General features: G+C 51.4%; 1 protein-coding gene across 4 annotated transcripts in view; it reads right to left on the bottom strand.

The window, feature by feature from the left end:
- CEP170B (centrosomal protein 170B) overlaps positions 1-8,735 on the bottom strand; it is an 86,036-nt gene extending 77,301 nt beyond the window's left edge. For all 4 annotated transcript variants that reach the window (XM_038766952.1, XM_038766871.1, XM_038766796.1 and 1 more), the window contains exon 1: positions 8,699-8,735. The gene's annotated coding sequence lies outside the window, so the exon portion shown is untranslated. The remainder of the gene's footprint in view (positions 1-8,698) is intronic.
- Between the last annotated feature and the right edge of the window lie 11,174 nt (positions 8,736-19,909).

A 19,909-nucleotide genomic window follows, 5' to 3' on the forward strand; every position in this document is an offset into this window, starting at 1 on the left:
CCATCACCTTGTCCCCTCCTACCTCACACTTCGCTACTCTCCTTTTACAGCCCAGCCCACATACTTCCCTTCTCTAGTGCTAACCTTCTCACTGGGCCTTGATCTCGCCTATCTCACCACAGACCCTTGGCTCACATCCTGCCTCTGGCCTGGGACTCCCTCCCTCCTCAAATCCACCAGACAATGACTCTCCCCCCCGTAAAGCCTTACTGAAGGCCCATCTCCTCCAAAAGGCCTTCCCAGACCAAGCCCCACCTTTCCTCATCTCCCACTCCCTTCTGCGTCACCCTGACTCGCTCCCTTTGTTCTTCCCCCCTCCCAGCCCCACAGCACTTATATACATATCTTGTAATTTTATTTATTTGCATTGATGTCTGTCTTCCCACCTCTAGCCCATAAGCTGGTTGTGGGTAGGGAATGGCACTGTTTATTGTTGGACTGTCAATAGACACGAATGAATGAATGAATGAGTGATAACTTTTTCAATCAGCCCCAATCAAGCCTACGCAGCCCAAGGACTCTTTCTGAGAAGCAGCGTGGCTCATTGGAAAGAGCACGGGCTTTGGAGTCAGAGGTCATGGGTTCAAATCCCAGCTCTGCCAATTGTCAGCTGTGTGACTTTGGGCAACTCACTTAACTTCTCTGGGCCTCAGTTCCCTCATCTGTAAAATGGGGATTAAGACTGTGAGCCCCAAGTGGAACAACCTGATCACCTTGTATCCTCCCCAGTGCTTAGAACAGTGCTTTGCACATAGTAAGTGCATAACAAATGCCATCATTATTATTATTATTATTATTTCTCCAATACTGGCAGATTCATTCATTCATTCAATCATATTTATTGAGCACTTACAGTGTGCAGAGCACTGTACTAAGCACTTGGGAAGTACAAGTTGGCAGATGGAGGAACTTTCTGCTACTGTCCTCCTGGACACCCAACTTCACGGCCAGGGATGGATCATCGAATACAGTGGTGTCTTTTTTTTTCCATGAACTTTAAATTCTGTATGAAGATCCTTAAGTACAGTTCAACAAATAGTTTTACTCAGAGGAGTCACTGCTCTGGTTTTTGACAGGATGGAATTTAAGAAATGTGTACAAGAGTAAAGTTAAAATGTCTGCAGGTATTGCTCTGTAGATAATCTGTTTACAGGAGAATCAACTTGCTTTACTATTTTGTAATGTAATCCTTAGTCCAATAAATATATTGCTAAATTTAATGGTTTTTTATATATTCCATTCTTCCGTAGACTATGATTTCAGGATATATTTTGCCTAGAACTCTGTTAAGGAAATAGGGAACGTTATCCCAGCATCACGAGTCCCTTTTTGGATAGTGTACTGCAGGTCTGGAAGAAATGGTTGTGTGCATCTGCACAACTTGTTGGTACCTGTATATATGTTTGTACATATTTATTACTCTATTTATTTTACTTTACATATGTATTCTATTTATTTTATTTGGTTTATATGTTTTGTTGTCTGTCTCCCCCTTCTAGACTGTGAGCCCGCTGTTGGGTAGGGACCGTCTCTATATGTTGCCAACTTGTACTTCCCATGTGCTTAGTACAGTGCTCTGCACATAGTAAGCGCTCAATAAATACGATTGAATGAATGAATGAATACTCCTAACTCTCCCCTCTCCATCCCCGACTCTGCCTCCAGTGATCCAGCCCGGACCATCCAACACCCCAACTCTCCCCCTCCATCTCCAACTCTCCCTCCAAACACCCAGCACATTCATTTATTCATTCATTCAATCGTATTTACAGAGCGCTTACTGTGTGCAGAGCACTGGACTAATTTCTTGGGAGAGTACAATTCGGCAGCAAATAGAGACAATCCCTACCCAACGGGCTCACAGTCTAGAAAGGGGGAGACAGACAACAAAACAAGTGGACAGGCGTCAATAGCATATAATAATAATGGCATTTGTTAAGCACGGGCACTGTACTAAGCGCTGGGGTGGATACAAGATAATCGGGTTGGACACAGTCCCTGTCCCACATGGGGATCAGCGTCTCAATCCCCATTTTATAGATGAGGGAACTGAGGCCCATGGAAGTGACTTGCCAAAGGTCACACAGCAGAAAAGTGGCAGAGCTGGAATTCGAACCCATGACCCTCTGATTACCATGCGGCTTCTCCAACGCCTCCAACTCTCCCCTCTCCAGTGACCCAGGATGAGCTGATCATCCGGGGATCTACCCAAACCACCCTGAGAGCCACTAATTTAAAACAGCATGGCCTCGTGGAAAGAGCACGGGCCTGGGAGCAAGACATGCATTTTCTATTCTTGGCTCTGCCACTTGCCTGCTGTATGACCTTGGGCACGTCACTTTGTTTCTCTGTGCCTCAGTTCCTCATCTGCGCAATGGGGATTCTCCTGTTCTCCCAACTCCAACTGTAAGCCCTATGTGGGACCTGATTATCTTGGGAGTCAGAGGTTCAAATCCCGAATCCACCAACTGTCAGCTGTGTGACTTTGGGCAAGTCACTTCACTTCTCTGGGCCTCAGTGGTCTCATCCGTAAAATGGGGGTGAAGACTGTGAGCCCCACGAGGGACAACCTGATCACCTTGCATCCTTCCGGCGCTTAGAACAGTGCTTGGCACATAGTAAGCGCTTTACAAATACCATCATCATTATTATTATGAGCCCACCTTTTAGACTGTGAGCCCACTGTTGGGTAGGGACTGTCTCTATATGTTGCCAACTTGTACTTCCCAAGCGCTTAGTACAGTGCTCTGCACGCAGTAAGCGCTCAATAAATACGATTGATTGATCGATTACCCCAGCATTTAGTACAGTGCCTGGGGCGCAGTAAGAGCTTAACAAATATCACTATTATTATCTCCGGAGCTCCAGAGGCAACTCCCCTTCCATCTTCTCCCCTCCCCTGCCTCTAAACTTAAGTGAGTGGGAAAGCAGTTGGTGGGGGGCGGGGGTAAGGTCAGTTTTTAAAAATGGTCTTTGTTAAGCGCTTACTGTGTGCTAAGCACTGTTGAGTGCTAGCGTAGATATAAGATAAGCGCTTAGTACAGTGCTCTGCACATAGTAAGCGCTCAATAAATACGATTGATAATAATTAATAATTAATAATAATAAGTAAGATAATAAAGTAATATAAGTGTATATATGTTGTATATGTGCCAATTGTATATGTATATATTTGTATGTACATGTATACATACAATTGTATGTATATACATATACAATTGTATATGTATATGTGCCAATTTGTACTTCCCAAGTGCTTAGTACAGTGCTCTGCACATAGTAAGCGCTCAATAAATATGATTGATAAGTAATTATAAGATATAAGATAATAAGATAACACAGTCCATGGCCCACCTGGGGCTCATAGTCTTAATCCCATTTTACAGATGAGGTAACCAAGACACAGAGAAGTAAAGTGACTCCCCCAAGGTCACACAGCAGACAAGTAGCAAAGCCGGGACTAGAACCCCGATCCTCCCACCTCCCAGGGCCGTGCGCTATCCGGTAGGCCACGCTCCTTCTCCCTGTGGGCTGGGAACACGGCCATACGTTGTACCCTCCGCTTAGTACAGGGCTCAGCACACGGTAAGCGCTCAATCAATCAATCGTATTTATTGAGCGCTTACTATGTGCAGAGCACTGTACTAAGCGCTTGGGAAGTACAAATTGGCAACACATAGAGACAGTCCCTACCCAACAGTGGGCTCACAGTCTAAAAGGGGGAGACAGAGAACAGAACCAAACATACCAACAAAATAAAATAAATAGGATAGAAATGCACAAGTAAAATAAATAAATAAATAGAGTAATAAATGTGTACAACCATATATACATATATACAGGTGCTGTGGGGAAGGGAAGGAGGTAAGATGGGGGGATGGAGAGGGGGACGAGGGGGAGAGGAAGGAAGGGGCTCAGTCTGGGAAGGCCTCCTGGAGGAGGTGGGCTCTCAGCAGGGCCTTGGCTCTCAGCAGGGCTCAATAAATACCATTAATTGATTGATGGACGGGGGAATGTCCCCGGGACGCAGCAGGTGTCCTAACCCGCTTGCCCTAACCCGTCCCTGGTTCAAAGCTGGCCCCGCCCTATCAGGATTCCCAAAGTGAGAATCATCCACCTCCATTTCCACCAAGCAGGCTTCAGATGCGAGGGGCGGAGGGAGGTGGGGAGTCGGGGGCTTCCCCTCATGGTACCCGAGTTCCACCCTGGCGTCTATGCAGTAGCTCACGACCACCCGGCTCGATTTGAGCCCCTCTCCTTGCCCCTTCCTCCCCCGAGACTCAGGGGAGTGAGGGTCCAGGAGGGCCAATCCAACCCCAATCAATCCCGGGGAAGGGCAGGAGAGAGTTCTTCCTGGGCACAGATCCCACCTTTCCCTCCGCCAATCAATCAATCGTATTTATTGAGCGCTTACTGTGCGCAGGGCACTGTACTAAGCGCTTGGGAAGTACAAGTTGGCAACATAGAGGGACGGTCCCTACCCAACAGTGGGCTCGCCGTCTAGAAATCCGGCAAGGCCCACGCGGATGAGGCTGGGCCTTCCTGCTGTTGTCACAGCCCTGGCTGCGGGAAGCGGCGTGGTTTAGCGGGAAGAGCCCGGGCTTGGGAGTCGGAGGTCGTGGGTTCTAATCCCGCCTCCGCCGCTTGTCAGCTGTGCGACCTTGGGCAAGTCACCTAATCTCTGTGCCTCAGTTCCCATATTTATTACCCCATTTATTTATTTATTTTACTTGTACATTTCTATCCTATTTATTTTATTTTGTTGGTATGTTTGGTTCTGTTCTCTGTCTCCCCCTTTTAGACTGTGAGCCCACTGTTGGGTAGGGACTGTCTCTATGTGTTGCCAATTTGTACTTCCCAAGCGCTTAGTACAGTGCTCTGCACATAGTAAGCGCTCAATAAATATGATTGATTGATGATTGATTGATTGATTCCCTCATCCGTAAAATGGGGATGAAGGCTAGAAGGGGGAGACTGTAATTCATTCATTCAATCGGATTTATTGAGCACTTACTGTGTGCAGAGCACTGTACTAAACGCTTAGTAAAATGGGGATGAAGGCTGTGAGCCCCACGTGGGACAACCTGATGACCTTCTATCTACCCCAGTGTTTAGAACAGTGCTTGGCACATAGTCAGCGCTTAATACCAACATTATTATTCTCCAAGTTCCAGGTCGAGGGGCCTCCTCTCCACCAACCTCCCCCCAGGGCCAGACCGAAGGGCTCCGGAACTCCGAGCCCACTGTTGGGTAGGGACCGTCTCTATATGTTGCCAACTTGTACTTCCCAAGCGCTTAGTACAGTGCTCTGCACACAGTAAGCGCTCAATAAATACGATTGATTGATTGATTCATCCAAGGAAAGCCCGCCCCGGCCCGCCCAACGAGCCCAGGGAAGGGGTCTCCCAACTGCAAGCAGGCCATCGGCTGGCCTCCAGCTGGGATGAAACGTGGATTAGTGCAAAGAGCCCACGCTGGGAGTCAGAAGGTCCTGGGTTCTAATCCCGGCTCCGCCACTTGTCTGCTCTGTTACGTTGGGCAAGTCACTTCATTCATTCATTCATTCAATCGTATTTATTGGGCGCTTACTGTGTGCAGAGCACTGGACTAAACGCTCGGGAAGGACAAGTTGGCAACATACAGAGACGGTCCCTACCCAACAGCGGGCTCGCAGTCTAGAAGGGGGGAGACTGTAATTCATTCATTCAATCGTATTTATTGAGCGCTTACTGTGTGCAGAGCACTGGACTAAACGCTTGGGAAGGACAAGTTGGCAACATATAGAGACGGTCCCTACCCAACAGCGGGCTCACAGTCTAGAAGGGGGAGACTGTAATTCATTCATTCAATCGTATTTATTGAGCGCTTACCGTGTGCAGAGCACTGGACTAAGCGCTTGAGAAGTACAAGCAAGCGCACTTGTACAATTGATTTATCTATGTATTTACTTCTATTAAGGTCCGTCTCCCCCCCTAGTCTGTGAGCTCGTGGTGGGCGGGGAATTGGTCTGCTCTTCTAGTGCGCTTTCCCAAGTGCTTAGCACCCAGTAAATGCTCATTATTTATTTATTATAGCTGTAATTCATTTATCTATGTATTTATTTCTATTAAGGTCCGTCTAACCCCCTAGTGTGTGAGCTCGTGGTGGTCCGGGGAGGGGTCTGATCTTCTCGTGCGCTCTCCCAACCGCTTAGCACAGTGCTGGGCACCCAATAAGCGCTCATTATTTATTTATTATAGCTGCAATTGATTTATCTATGTATTTATTTCTATTAAGGTCCGTCTCCCCCTCCAGACCGTGAGCTCGTGGTGGGCTGGGAAGGGGGTCTGCTCTTCTCGGGCGCTCTCCCAATTGTTTAGCACAGTGCTGGGCACGCAGTGAGCGCTCATTATTGATTATAGCTGTAATTCATTGATCTATGTATTTATTTCTATTAAGGTCCGTCTCCCGCTCCAGACCGTGAGCTCGTGGTGGGCCGGGAAGGGGGTCTGCTCTTCTCGGGCATTCTCCTAAGCGCTTAGCACAGTGCTGGGCACCCAGTAACTGCTCATTATTGATTATAGCTGCAATTCATTGATCTATATGTTTATTTCTATTAAGGTGATCTCATGGTGGCCGGGATATGGGTCTGCTCATCTCGTGCGCTCTCCCAAGCGCTTAGCACAGTGCTGGGCACCCAGTAAGTGCTCATTATTTATTTATTATAGCTGTAATTCATTGATCTATATATTTATTTCTATTAAGGAGGTGATCTCGTGGTGGCCGGGATATGGGTCTGCTCATCTCGGGCGCTCTCCCAACAGCTTGGCACTGTGCTGGGCACCCAGTGAGTGCTCATTATTTATTGATCATAGCTGTAATTCATCGATCTATATATTTATTTCTATTAAGGTGATGTCGTGGTGGCCGGGATATGGGCCTGCTCATCTCAGGCGCTCTCCCAAGCGCTTGGCACAGTGCTGGGCACCCAATAAGCACTCATTATTTATTATAGCTGTAATTGATTTATCTATGTATTTATTTCTCTTAAGGTGATGTCGTGGTGGCCGGGATATGGGTCTGCTCATCTCGGGTGCTCTCGCACAGTGCTGGGCACGCAATAAGCGCTCACTATTGATTATAGCTGTAATTGATTGATCTATATATTTATTTCTCTTAAGGTGATGTCGCGGTGGCCGGGATATGGGTCTGCTCATCTCGGGGGCTCTCCCGATCGCTTGGCACAGTGCTGGGCACGCAATAAGTGTTCACTATTGATTATAGCTGTAATTGATCGATCTATAGATTTATTTCTATTAAGGTGATCTGGTGGTGGCCGGGATATGGGTCTGCTCATCTCGTACTTTCTCCCGATCGCTTGGCACAGTGCTGGGCACGCAATAAGCGCTAACTATTGATTATAGCTGTAATTGATCGATCTATAGATTTATTTCTCTGAAGGTGATCTCCCGTGGTGGCCGGGATATGGGTCTGCTCATCTCGGGCGCTCTCCCGACCGCTTGGCACAGTGCTGGGCACGCACTAAGCGCTCACTATTGATTATAGCTGTAACTGATCGATCTATAGATTTATTTCTCTGAAGGTGATCTCCCGCGGTGGCCGGGCTATGGGTCTGCTGATCCCCGGCGCTCTCCCGACCGCTTGGCACAGTGCTGGGCACGCACTAAGCACTCACTATTGATTATAGCTGTAATTGATCGATCTATAGATTTATTTCTCTTAAGGTGATCTGTTGGTGGCCGGGATATGGGTCTGCTCATCTCGTACTTTCTCCTGATCGCTTGGCACAGTGCTGGGCACGCAGTAAGCGCTCACTATTGATTATAGCTGCAATTGATCGATCTATAGATTTATTTCTATTAAGGTGATCTGGTGGTGGCCGGGACATGGGTCTGCTCATCTCGTACTTTCTCCCGATCGCTTGGCACAGTGCTGGGCACGCACTAAGCGCTCACTATTGATTATAGCTGCAATTGATCGATCTATAGATTTATTTCTATTAAGGTGATCTGGTGGTGGCCGGGATATGGGTCTGCTCATCTCGGGCGCTCTCCCAGCCGCTTGGCACAGTGCTGGGCACCCAGTAAGCACTCACTATTGATTATAGCTGTAATTCATCGATCTATATACTTATTTCTATTAAGGTGATCTCCCGCGGTGGCCGGGATATGGGTCTGCTGATCTCGGGCGCTCTCCCGACCGCTTGGCACAGTGCTGGGCACGCAGTAAGCGCTCACTATTGATTATAGCTGCAATTGATCGATCTATAGATTTATTTCTCTGAAGGTGATCTCCCGCGGTGGCCGGGCTACGGGTCTGCTGATCCCGGGCGCTCTCCCGGCCCCTTGGCACAGCGCCGGGCACCCAGCGAGCGGTCCTTATCGATCACAGCTGTAATTCACTGATCTACGTATTTAGTTCTACGAATCCTAGGACGACGACGACGATGCTGCTGATTAGAGGTCCTTCTCGGCCGGTCCTGGGGGGGGGGGGGGGTGGAGGCGAGCGTGTCTCCCCCGACCTGGGCGAGCCCCCGGAGGCCGAGGGGGAGGGAGGGGGAGGGGCTCTTTGTCTGCCCAAAGACGGGGGGGGGGGGGGGACTATGGGGATGGGGGGGCCATGGGGACAGGGCTAAGGCCCCTCCCCCCGCCCCCGCCCCGGCCCCGTCCAGGTGGGGCCTTGCCCGCTGCGGACGTACCTGCTCCGGCCTCCTCCTCCTCCTCCTCCTCCTCGGCTGGGGCTGCGGCCGTGCCTCTCCCCCTTCCCGCAGCCCCGCCGCCCGCCGCCCGCACCCGCCCGGCAGGTTTCTGACGTCTGCCGCTGAACCCGCATGGACACGCCCCTCTTCCAGCCAGGCCCCGCCCCCGGCCCCCGCCCCGCAGCCAATCGGCGCCCGCAGCCCGGCCCTCCCCGCCCAGGCCACGCCCACCGCACCGACAGGCCACGCCCCCAGCCCCGGCCCCGCAGCCAATCCACGTCCAGAGGCCAGCCCTCCCCGCCCAGGCCACGCCCACCTCACCGACAGGCCACGCCCCCAACCCGGCCCCTCCGCCAATCAGCGCCGGCAGCCCCGCCCTCCCCACCCTGGCCACGCCCCCGCAGAGACTGGGCACGCCCCTGCACCGCCAGGCCCCGCCCCCAGCCCCGACCCCGCAGCCAATCCACGTCTAGAGACCAACCCTCCCCGCCCAGGCCACGCCCACCGCACCGACAGGCCACGCCCCCAGTCCCGGCCCCGCGGCCAATCGGTGCCCGCAGCCCCGCCCGCCCCGCCCAGGACACGCCCCCCGCAGAGACTGGGCACGCCCCTGCACCGCCAGGCCACGCCCCCAGCCCCGTCCCCGCAGCCAATCCACGTCTAGAGACCAGCCCTCCCCGCCCAGGCCACGCCCACCGCACCGACAGGCCACGCCCCCAAACCGTCCCTACCGCCAATCAGCGCCGGCAGCCCCGCCCGCCCCACCCTGGCCACGCCCCCGCAGAGACTGGGCACGCCCCCTGCGCCGCCAGGCCTCTCCCCCATCCCCGCCCCCACAGCCAATCCACGTCCACAGACCAGCCCTCCCCGCCCAGGCCACGCCCACCGCACCGACAGGCCACGCCCCAGCCCCGTCCCCGCAGCCAATCAGCGCCCGCAGCCCCGCCCGCCCCGCCCAGGCCACGCCCCCGCAGAGACTGGGCACGCCCCCTGCGCCGCCAAGCCACGCCCCCAGCCCCGCCCACGCAGCCAATCCACGTCCAGAGACCAGCCCTCCCCGCCCAGGCCACGCCCAACGCACAGACAGGCGCCGCCCCCACAGCCAATCAGCGCCCACTGTCCGGCCCTCCCCGCCCAGGCCACGCCCAACGCACAGACTGGCCACGCCCCCATCCCCGCCCCCACAGCCAATCCACGTCCAGAGACTAGCCCTCCCCGCCTAGGCCACGCCCCCCGCAGAGATTGGACACGCCCCCTATTGTCAGGCCCCTCCCACAGCCCCGCCCCACAGCCAATACGCGCCCACAGCCCAGCCCTCCCCGCCCAGGCCACGCCCGCGGCAGAGATTGGACACGCGCCTTATTGCCAGGCCACGCCCACAGCCCCGCCCCACCCCACAGCCAATCAGCGCCCACAGCCCCGCCCTCCCCGCCCAGACCACGCCCCCGGAGAGACCGGGCACGCCCCTTGTAGCCAGGCCACGCCCCCAGCCCCGTCCCCGCAGCCAATCCGCACTCAGAGACCCACCTCCCCGCCCAGGCCACGCCCCCTTCACCGACCGTCACGCCCCCTTATAGCCACGTCACGCCCCCAGAGCCAATCCACGCCCACAGACCCGCCCCCACCCAGGCCACGCCCCTCGAAGGGAATGGACACGCCCCTAATCGCAACCAGGCCACGCCCCCTGTGCAGCCAGACCACGCCCCCAGCCCCGTCCCCGCAGCCAATCAGCTCCCACAGCCCAGCCCTCCCCGCCCAGGCCACGCCCACCGCACCGATAGGCCACACCCCAACGCGTCCCCACAGCCTATCAGCGCCAACAGCCCAGTCCTCCTCGCCCAGGCCACGCCCACCGCACCGATAGGCCACGCCCACCGCACCGATAGGCCACGCCCCTAACCCTCCCCACAGCCAATCAGCGTCCACAGATCTGCCACCTCATCCAGACCACGCCCCTCGCCGGGACAGGACACGCCCCCTTACAGCCAATCCACGCCCCCGCACAAGCAGGCCACGCCCCCAGGGCCGTCCTCACAGCCAATCCACGCCCGCAGACCAGTCCTCACTTCAGATAGGCCACGCCCCCTAATAGTCAGGCCACGCCCCTGGCGCAATCAGCCTAAGCCCCCTAGTAACCACGTGGCTCAGTGGAAAGACCACGGGCTTTGGAGTCATTCATTCATTGAATCGTATTGATTGAGCGCTTACTGTGTGCAGAGCACTGGACTAAGCGCTTGGGAAGTACAAGTCGGCAACAGATAGAGACGGTCCCTACCCAACAGCGGGCTCACAGGGGAGACAGAGAACAAAACAAAACATATTAACAAAATAAAATAAATAGAATAAATATGTACAAGTCAAATAAATAGAGTAATAAATCCGTACAAACATATATACATATATTCAGGTGCTGTGGGGAGGGGAAGGAGGTTAGGCGGGGAAGAGGAAGGAGGGGGCTCAGTCTGGGGAGGCCTCCTGGAGGAGGTGAGCTCTCAGTAGGGCCTTGAAGGGAGGAAGAGAGCTAGCTTGGCGGATGGGCAGAGGGAGGGCATTCCAGGACAGGGGGAGGACGTGGGCCGGGGGTCGACGGCGGGACAGGCGAGAGCGGGGTACGGGGAGGAGATTAGCGGCGGAGGAGCGGAGGGTGCGGGCTGGGCTGGAGAAGGAGACAAGGGAGGTGAGGTAGGAGGGGGCGAGGGGATGGATGGACAGCCTTGAAGCCGAGGGTGAGGAGTTTGAGTCAGAGGTCATGAGTTCGAATGCCGACCCTGCACATAATAATAATAATGATGGCATTTATTAAGCACTTACTATGTGCAAAGCACTGTTCTATGCGCTGGGGAGGTTACAAGGTCACCAGGTTGTCCCACGGAGGGCTCACAGTCTTCATCCCCATTTTACAGATGAGGGAACTGAGGCCCAGAGAATCATCATCATCATCATAATGGCATTTATTAAGCACTTACTATGTGCAAAGCACTGTTCTAAGCGCTGGGGAGGTTACAAGGTGATCAGGTTGTCTCCCGGGGGGCTCACAGTCTTCATCCTCATTTTACAGATGAGGTCACTGAGGCCCAGAGAAGTGAAGTGACTTGCCCAAAGTCACACAGCTGACAATTTTCGGAATCGGAATTTGAACCCACGACCTCTGACTCCAAATCCCATGCTCTTCCCACTGAGCCACGCTGCTTCTGTGCGACCTCGGGCAAGTCACTTCACTGCTCTGAGCTTCAGTTCCCTCATCTGTCAAATGGGGATGAAGACTGTGGTCCCACGTGGGACAAGCTGATGGCCTTGTATCCCCCCAGCGCTTAGAACAGTGCTTTGCACATAGTAAGCGCTTAACAAATACAATCATCATTATTATTATTAATGACCAGGCCACGCCCCTTTAATCCAGGCCACGCCCCCTCTTAGCTAGGCCACGCCCCTGGTAGCCAGACCACCACCCCTGGTAGCCAGGCCGCGCCCACGGGCCCGTTTGCCGGGCCAATCCCCGCCCAGAGACCCGCCCTCCCATCCAGCGCTTAGAACAGTGCTTTGCACATAGTAAGCGCTTAATAAATGCCATTGTTATTATCCAGGCCACACTCCCCACCCCCAAAAAAAGACTTGCAATAGAAACACAGTTTTGGGTTTGGGGGGACTGAGCCCTTTGTTGGGTAGGGATTGTCTCTGTTGCCGAATTGCACTTCCCAAACGCTTAGTACAGTGCTCTGCACACCGTAAGCACTCAATAAATACAATTGAATGAATGAATTAATTAGTTAATTGGGGGCGAGTGTCCCCGGTGGGTTTCATTTCGATTCTCCTGCAGGGACAGAATAATCCAGTATTTTCTCCTCTCCTGGGACAGCAAATTAATTCAATGTTTTCTCCTCTGGCCCTCCTCTCCGGCCCTGGGACAGCAGACTAATCCAGTGTTTTCTCCTCTGGGTCTCCGCCTCCTGCCCTGAGAGCTGGGCTTAGACCATGCCAGTATTTTCCCAAAGCACTTTCATCCCCACCATACTCCTGAGAAAGAGGGAGAGGCACAGGTGATTTTCCCTATTCCAGAAAGGGAGAGGCACAGGTGATTTTCCCTATTCCAGAAATGGGGAAACTGAGGCCCAAGGTCACACAGCAGGCCAGGGTCTGAGCTGGGGAAGGAACTGATTTCTCCTATTTTTTAATATTTGTTAACCACATACTATGTGCCCAGCACTGAACTAAGTGCTGGGGTAGATATAAACCGATCAGTGCGGGCACAGTCCATTCATTCATTCATTCGTATTTATTGAGCGCTTACTGAGTGCAGAGCACTGTACTAAGCACTTGGGAAGTACAAGTTGGGGGTCCATGTCACACATGCCCAAGGTGACACAGCAGACTAGTGACAGAGCCACACATGTCTGCTCCGTGACCTTGGGTAAGTCACTTCACTTTTCTGGGCCTCAGTTCCCTCATCTATAAAACGGGGATTAAGATTGTAAACCGCAGGTGGGACAGGGACTGTATCCACCCTGATTAACCTGTATCTGCCCCAGTGCTTAGAACAGTGCTTGGCACATAATAAGTGCTTAACAAATACCAACATTATTATTATTATAGGCTCAGACCCGCCCCAGACCTGGACACGACAGGCCAAAAAAAGTTGAACTACAGTTGGGTTCTAGTCTCCCACTTACAGGTAGAAATGCCAGTCAGTAAGTAGCATTGCTGCCACCTGGGCCTTGGCAAAGGCAGATCCAACTTCTCAGGTTTGTTTTTTATTTTTTATTTATAATATTTGTTCATATTAGAACCCAGGTCTTCTTCTGAATCCGAGGCCCTGCGTTCTTTCCACTAGTCCACACTGCTCCTCCTGATTCCCAGAAGCACTCTCCAATGCTGAGACTATACTCTGGTCAGGGTGAGCAGAGCCAGTCAGTCACAATCGCATTTATTGAGTGTTTAGTGTGTGCAGAGCACTGTACTGAGCGCCTAAATGTACAATATAAAGAGAAGCAGCGTGGCTTAGTGGAAACAGCCCGGGCTCGGGAGTCAGAGGTCGTGAGTTCTAATCCCGGCTCCACCACTTGTCAGCTGGGTGATTTGGGGCAAGTCACTTCACTTCTCTGTGCCTCAGTTACCTCATCTGCAAAATGGAGATTAAGACCGTGAGCCCCACGTGGGACAACCTGATAACCACGTATCTATCCCAGCTCTTAGAGCAGTGCTTGGCGCATAGTAAGCGACATGGGGCGACACGGAAGAGAGTGGGAGATGAGGAAATGTGGGGCTTACTCTGAGAAGGCCACTTGGAAGAGAGGTGCCTTCATCATCATCATCATCAATCGTATTTATTGAGCGCTTACTGTGTGCAGAGCACTGTACTAAGCGCTTGGGAAGTACAAGTTGGTAACATATAGAGACAGTCCCTACCCAACAGTGGGCGCACAGTCTGAAAGGGGGAGACAGAGAACAAAACCAAACATACTAACAAAATAAAATAAATAAAATAGATATGTACAAGTAAAATAAATAAATAAATAAATAGAGTAATAAATATGTACAAACATATATACATATATACAGGTGCTGTGAGGAAGGGAAGGAGGTAAGATGGGGGGATGGAGAGGGGGACGAGGGGGAGAGGAAGGAAGGGGCTCAATCTGGGAAGGCCTTCAGTAAGGCTTTGAAGCGGGAAAGGAATTGTCTGCCGGATTTGAGGAGGGAGGGCATTCCGGGCCGGAGCAGGACGAGGGCTAGGGGTCGGCGATGAGACAGGCAAGATCGAGGCAAAGTGAGAAGGTTGGCACTAGAGGAGTCAAGTGTGCGGGCTGGGTTGCAGAAGGAATTTAGCGAGGTGAGGTAGGAGGGGGCAAGGTGGTGGACTGCTTTAAAACCAATGGTGAGGAGTTTTTATTTAATGCGAAGATGGATGGGCAGCCAGTGGAACGTTGTGAAGAATGAGGTGACACATCCTGAACCTTTTTGTAGAAAAAGTATCCGAGCAGCAGCTCATAAACTGCAATCCACCAATGCCCAACCTACTCACTGTACTTCAATCTCGTCTATCTCACCGCCGACCGACAGACAACCTGCCTGTGTTCTGGAACGCCCTCCCTCCTCATATCGGACAGACAACTCTTCTCTCCTGTTTCCGCCACATGCCTGCTGTGTGACCTTGGGCAGGTCACTTAACTTCTCTGAGCCTCAGTTACATCATCTGTAAGATGGGGATTATGACTGCGAGCCCCACGTGGGACAACCTGATCACCTTGTAACCCCCCCCCCCCAGTGCCTAGACCAGTGCTTTGCACATAGTAAGGGCTTAACAAAAGCCATTATTATTATTATACAAAGTCTTATTAAGGCACATCTCTTCCTAGAGCCCGTCCCTAACTAAGCCCTCCTTTCCTCTTCTCCCACTCCCTTATGCGTCACCCTGACTTGCTCCTTTTATTCATCCCCGCTCCCAGGCCCACAGCACTTACATACACATCTGTAATTCATTTATTTATATCAATGTCTGTCTCTCACTGTAGACCATAAGCTCGTCGTGACCAGGAAATGTGGCTGTTTCATTGTTATACTGTTCTCCCCAAGCGCTTAGGACAGTGCTGTGCACATGGTAAGCACTCAATAAATATGATTGACTGAGGAGGCCTCGGGCGGAGGAGGGGTTCAGAGGTCTCATCTACCCACTCTTCACGGGACCCTCCAATTTGGGCTGGATCTCCGCCCCTTAGCTGAGCTACCGTGCCCACGCTGTTGGCCGCAGGCAGAGATGGCTCTAGCCTGGAAGCCCCCTGAAGACAGGGATCTTGTCTACCAGCTCTTATGTATTGTAGTCTCCCAGGCGCCTAGTACAGTGCTCTGCACACAGTAAGTACCTCATTCTTGCCCGTCCCGCCGTCGATCCCCGGCCCACGTCCTCCTCCTGGCCCGGAATGCCCTCCCTCCGCACACCCGCCAAGCTAGCTCTCTTCCTCCCTTCAAAGCCCTACTGAGAGCTCACCTCCTCCAGGAGGCCTTCCCACACTGAGCCCCCTTTTTCCTCTCCTCCTTACCCTCCCCACAGCACCTGTATATATGTTTGTACAGATTTATTACCCTATTTTTTTTACTTGTACATATTTATTATTCTATTTACTTTGTTAATGATGTGCATTTAGCTTTAATTCCATTTGTTCTGACGACTTGACACCCATCCACATGTTTTGTTTTGTTGTCAGTCTCCCCCTTCTAGACTGTAAGCCCGTTGTTGGGTAGGGATCGTCTCTATATGTTGCCGATTTGTACTTCCCAGGCGCTTAGTACAGTGCTAAGCACACAGTAAGCGCTCAATAAATACGACTGAACGAATAAACAGAAAGCATCAGAGAAAGAGCTGCAGCTTCCAGGAGGCTGCAGGGCCTGGTGGGTGGGGGCGGGGGCGGAGGAGATGGGTTGGGTGGATGGTATTTGCATCCATTTGTCAATCTGCTGAGGGATTTTGGATGTTCTCGCTTCGTCTCCTCCAAAGGGAGTGAAGAGGAACTGTCCTCCCCTCCTCCCCACCCAAAGTTTTCCCTCAGATGGGTGGGGGCTCCTCGGTGTTATTATTATTATTATTATTTGTTGCACTATGTGACGAATGCTGTGCTATACGCTGGGGAAAATACAAGATGAACAACTAGCCCCCAAAAGAATCCCAACCTAAGAGGTAAAAGTTACATAGAGAATGGGCTAATTTCCGCTAAAATGTCACTCCAAAAGGAACAAAAGTGTTCTAACGGGTGCTTTGCGTTTGTGTAAAAGTCTGGATCCCAAACTCCTTCCTCACGGCTCTGGGGGAAGGGAATGTTGAGGCCCAGAGAGGGTAAGGTACCCACCTGGGGCAACACAGAGCCTGCACAGGATAGATCCCCTGTGTTCACTCTCCCAATTCCCGATCTGCCCCTCCGCCTCCACCCCCAGTGTCCCACCCCAGGAGCATGACTTTGGGCAAGTCACTTAACTTCTCTTTGCCTCAGTTCCCTCATCTGTAAAATGGGGATGAAGACTGTGAGCCCCCCGTGGGACAACCTGATCACCTTGTAACCTCCCCAGCGCTTAGACTAGTGCTTTGCACACTGTAAGCACTTAATAAATATTATTATTATTATTATTATTCCTTGTATAGTTCAGAGAAGTAGCATGGCCAATGGCTAGAGCGTAGGCCTGAGAGTCAGAAAGACCTGGATTTCTTTTTTATGCTACCTGTTAAGCACTTAGTATGTGCTAGACATTGTACTAAACACTGGGGTTGATACAAGACAATTAGGTTGGACCCAGTCCCTGTCCCATATAGAGCTCAAAATCTTACTCCCCATTTTACAGATGAGGTAAATGAGGCACAGAGAAGTTAAGTGACTTGCCCGAGGTCACCTAGCAGGCAGAAGGAAAGTGAGGGTTTTTTTTATGGTATTTGTTAAGCAGCTGCTATGAGCCAGGCACTGTACTAAGCACTGGGGTAGATACAAGATAATCAGGTTGGACACAGTCCCTGCCCTGTTTAGTGTTCAAAGTCTTAATCCCTATTTTACAGATGAGGTAAATGAGACTCAGAGAAGTTAAGTGATTTTCCCGAGGTCACATAGCAGACAAGTGGCAGAGCCAGGATTAATACCTAGGTCCTCTGTCACCTGTGCTCTTTCTACTAGGCCACACTACTTCTCTTAGTGCAGGAGTCGTGATGTATTTCTTCTTCAAGAATCACTAACCTGAGGAATGCCCCAGGACAAAGTGAAAGTCCAACCATTTCTTCTTTTGCCCCAAATTCTGTGTTAAAGCTTGGGTAATAATAATAACAATAATAATAATAATAATAATAATGGCATTTATTAAGCACTTACTAGGTGCAAAGCACTGTTCTAAGTGCTGGGGAGGTTACAAGGTGATCGGTTGTCCCATGGGGGGCTTGCAGTCTTAATCCCCATTTTCCAGATGAGGTAACTGAGGCAAAGAGAAGTTAAGTGACTTGCCCAAAGTCACACAGCTGACAATTGGCAGAGCCAGGATTCAAACCCGTGAACTCTGACTCCAAAGCCCTGGCTCTTTCCACTGAGCCACGCATCTGTCGCCAAATTGTACTTTCCAATAATAATGATAATGATGGCATTTATTAAGCACTTACTATGTACAAAGCACTGTTCTAAGCACTGGGGAGGTTGCAAGGTGATCAGGTTGTCCCACGGGAGGCTCACAGTCTTAATCCCCATTTTACAGATGAGGGAACTGAGGCGCAGAGAAAGTTAAGTAACTTGACCACAGTCACACAGCTGACAATTGGCGGGGCTGGGATTTGAACCCATGACCTCTGACTCCAAAGCCCGGGCTCTTTCCACTGAGCCATGCTGCTTCCAAGTGCTTAGTACAGTGCTGTGTACACAGTAAACACTCAATAAATATGATTGAATGAATGAATTAATTAATAAACCCACAAAGACACCATGAGGGAATGTGGGATTACCCAAGGGTGGTAGATTTTGCTATAACAAGCTCCAGCCCCGGCGACTGAGCCATGTAGATAGATAACAGCAAGGGGCCTTAGCAGCTCCTGCCATCGGCCCAGTTCTGTTTTTTTCATTATTCGTGCAGTCGCATTTATTGAGCATCTCCTGTGTGCAGAGAACAGTACTAAGCGCTTGGGAGAGTACAGTTCAACAAAAAAAACAGACATATTCCCTGACCACCAAAGGGGAGGAGACAGACATCAATATAAATAAATTACAGATATGATGATGTTGGTATTTGTTAAGCGCTTACTGGGTGCCAAGCTCTGCTCTAAGCGCTGGGGGAGATACAAGGTAATCAGGTGGTCCCTTGTGGGGTTCAAAGTCTTAATCCCCATTATGCAGATGAGGTAACTGAGGCACAGAGCAGTGAAGTGACCTGCCCAAAGTCACACAGCTGATAAGTGGTGGAGCCCGGATTAGAAGGGGGGAATCTGACTCCCAAGCTGGTGTTCTTTCCATGAAGCCACGGTCCTGAGATACAAGAAGCAGCGTGGCTCAGTGGAAAGAGGTGGCTCAGTGGAAAGAGCCCGGGCTTTGGAATCAGAGGTCATGGGTTCAAATCCCAGCTCCGCCAATTGTCAGCTGTGTGACTTTGGGCAAGTCACTTAACTTCTCTGTGCCTCAGTTCCCTCATCTGTAAAATGGGGATGAAGACTGTGACCACCCCGCCGTGGGACAACCTGATCACCTTGTAACCTCCCCAGCGCTTAGAACAGTGCTTTGCACATAGTAAGCGCTTAATAAATGCCATGATTATTATTATTATTATTATAAGTGCTGTGGGGCTGGGAGCGGAAGAGAAGAGATGGAGCAAGTCAGGGAGTGGGAGAAGAGGAAAGGAGGGCTTTGTCAGGGACGGCCTCCTGGAGGAGATGTCCCTTCAAGAAGGGTTTGAAGTGGGGAAGAGCGATTGTCTGACGGATTCGAGGAGGGAGGATGCTTCAGGCAGGGACTAGGAGTATCCACTGGACCTCTAATTGAAGCCGGGTTTGTGGAGCCAGGCAGAGTGGAGCAGATGGCAAAGGAGGCCTTCCCAGACTGAGCCCCCTCCTTCCTCCCCCCCTCCTCCCCCTCCCCTCTGCCTTACCTCCTTCCCCTCCCCATACCACCTGTATATATGTATATATGTTTGTACGTATTTATTCATCTTTATTTATTTTATTTGTACATATTCTATTCATTTTATTTTATTAATATGTTGTGCCTTGTTGTCTGTCTCCCCCTTCTAGACTGTGAGCCCACTGTTGGGTAGGGACCATCTCTATATGTTGCCAACTTGGACTTCCCGAGCGCTTAGTACAGTGCTCCGCACACAGTAAGCGCTCAATAAATGCGATTGAATGAATGAATGAAAGAGGTGGGGAAGGACCAGCATCGGAGATGGGAGGGGCGGGGTGCTAGTTGGCTGGGGGGATGCGAGAGGCTGGCATGCCGGCGGATGTCCAGGAAGCCAGAAACAAGAAGGAGAAAGATAAACAGTGAGCGTCGCTCCATATGGCAAGTGGAAAAGAATAGATCTTCAGGAGAAATAGTCCAACGGCCATCACGGCTGGTTCTCCAGGGCCCAGAAGCTTCCAGAATTGCAAGGAATTAGAGGAGTTAGGAAAGTGAGGAAAGGCCATTCTGCCAAACCACAGGGAAAACCGACTAGAATAATAATAATAATAATAATTTTGGTATTTGTTAAGTGTTTACTATCAATCAATCA

The sequence above is a fragment of the Tachyglossus aculeatus genome, chromosome 1 (genome assembly GCF_015852505.1).
Source record: "Tachyglossus aculeatus isolate mTacAcu1 chromosome 1, mTacAcu1.pri, whole genome shotgun sequence".
Taxonomy (NCBI): Eukaryota; Metazoa; Chordata; class Mammalia; order Monotremata; family Tachyglossidae; genus Tachyglossus; species Tachyglossus aculeatus.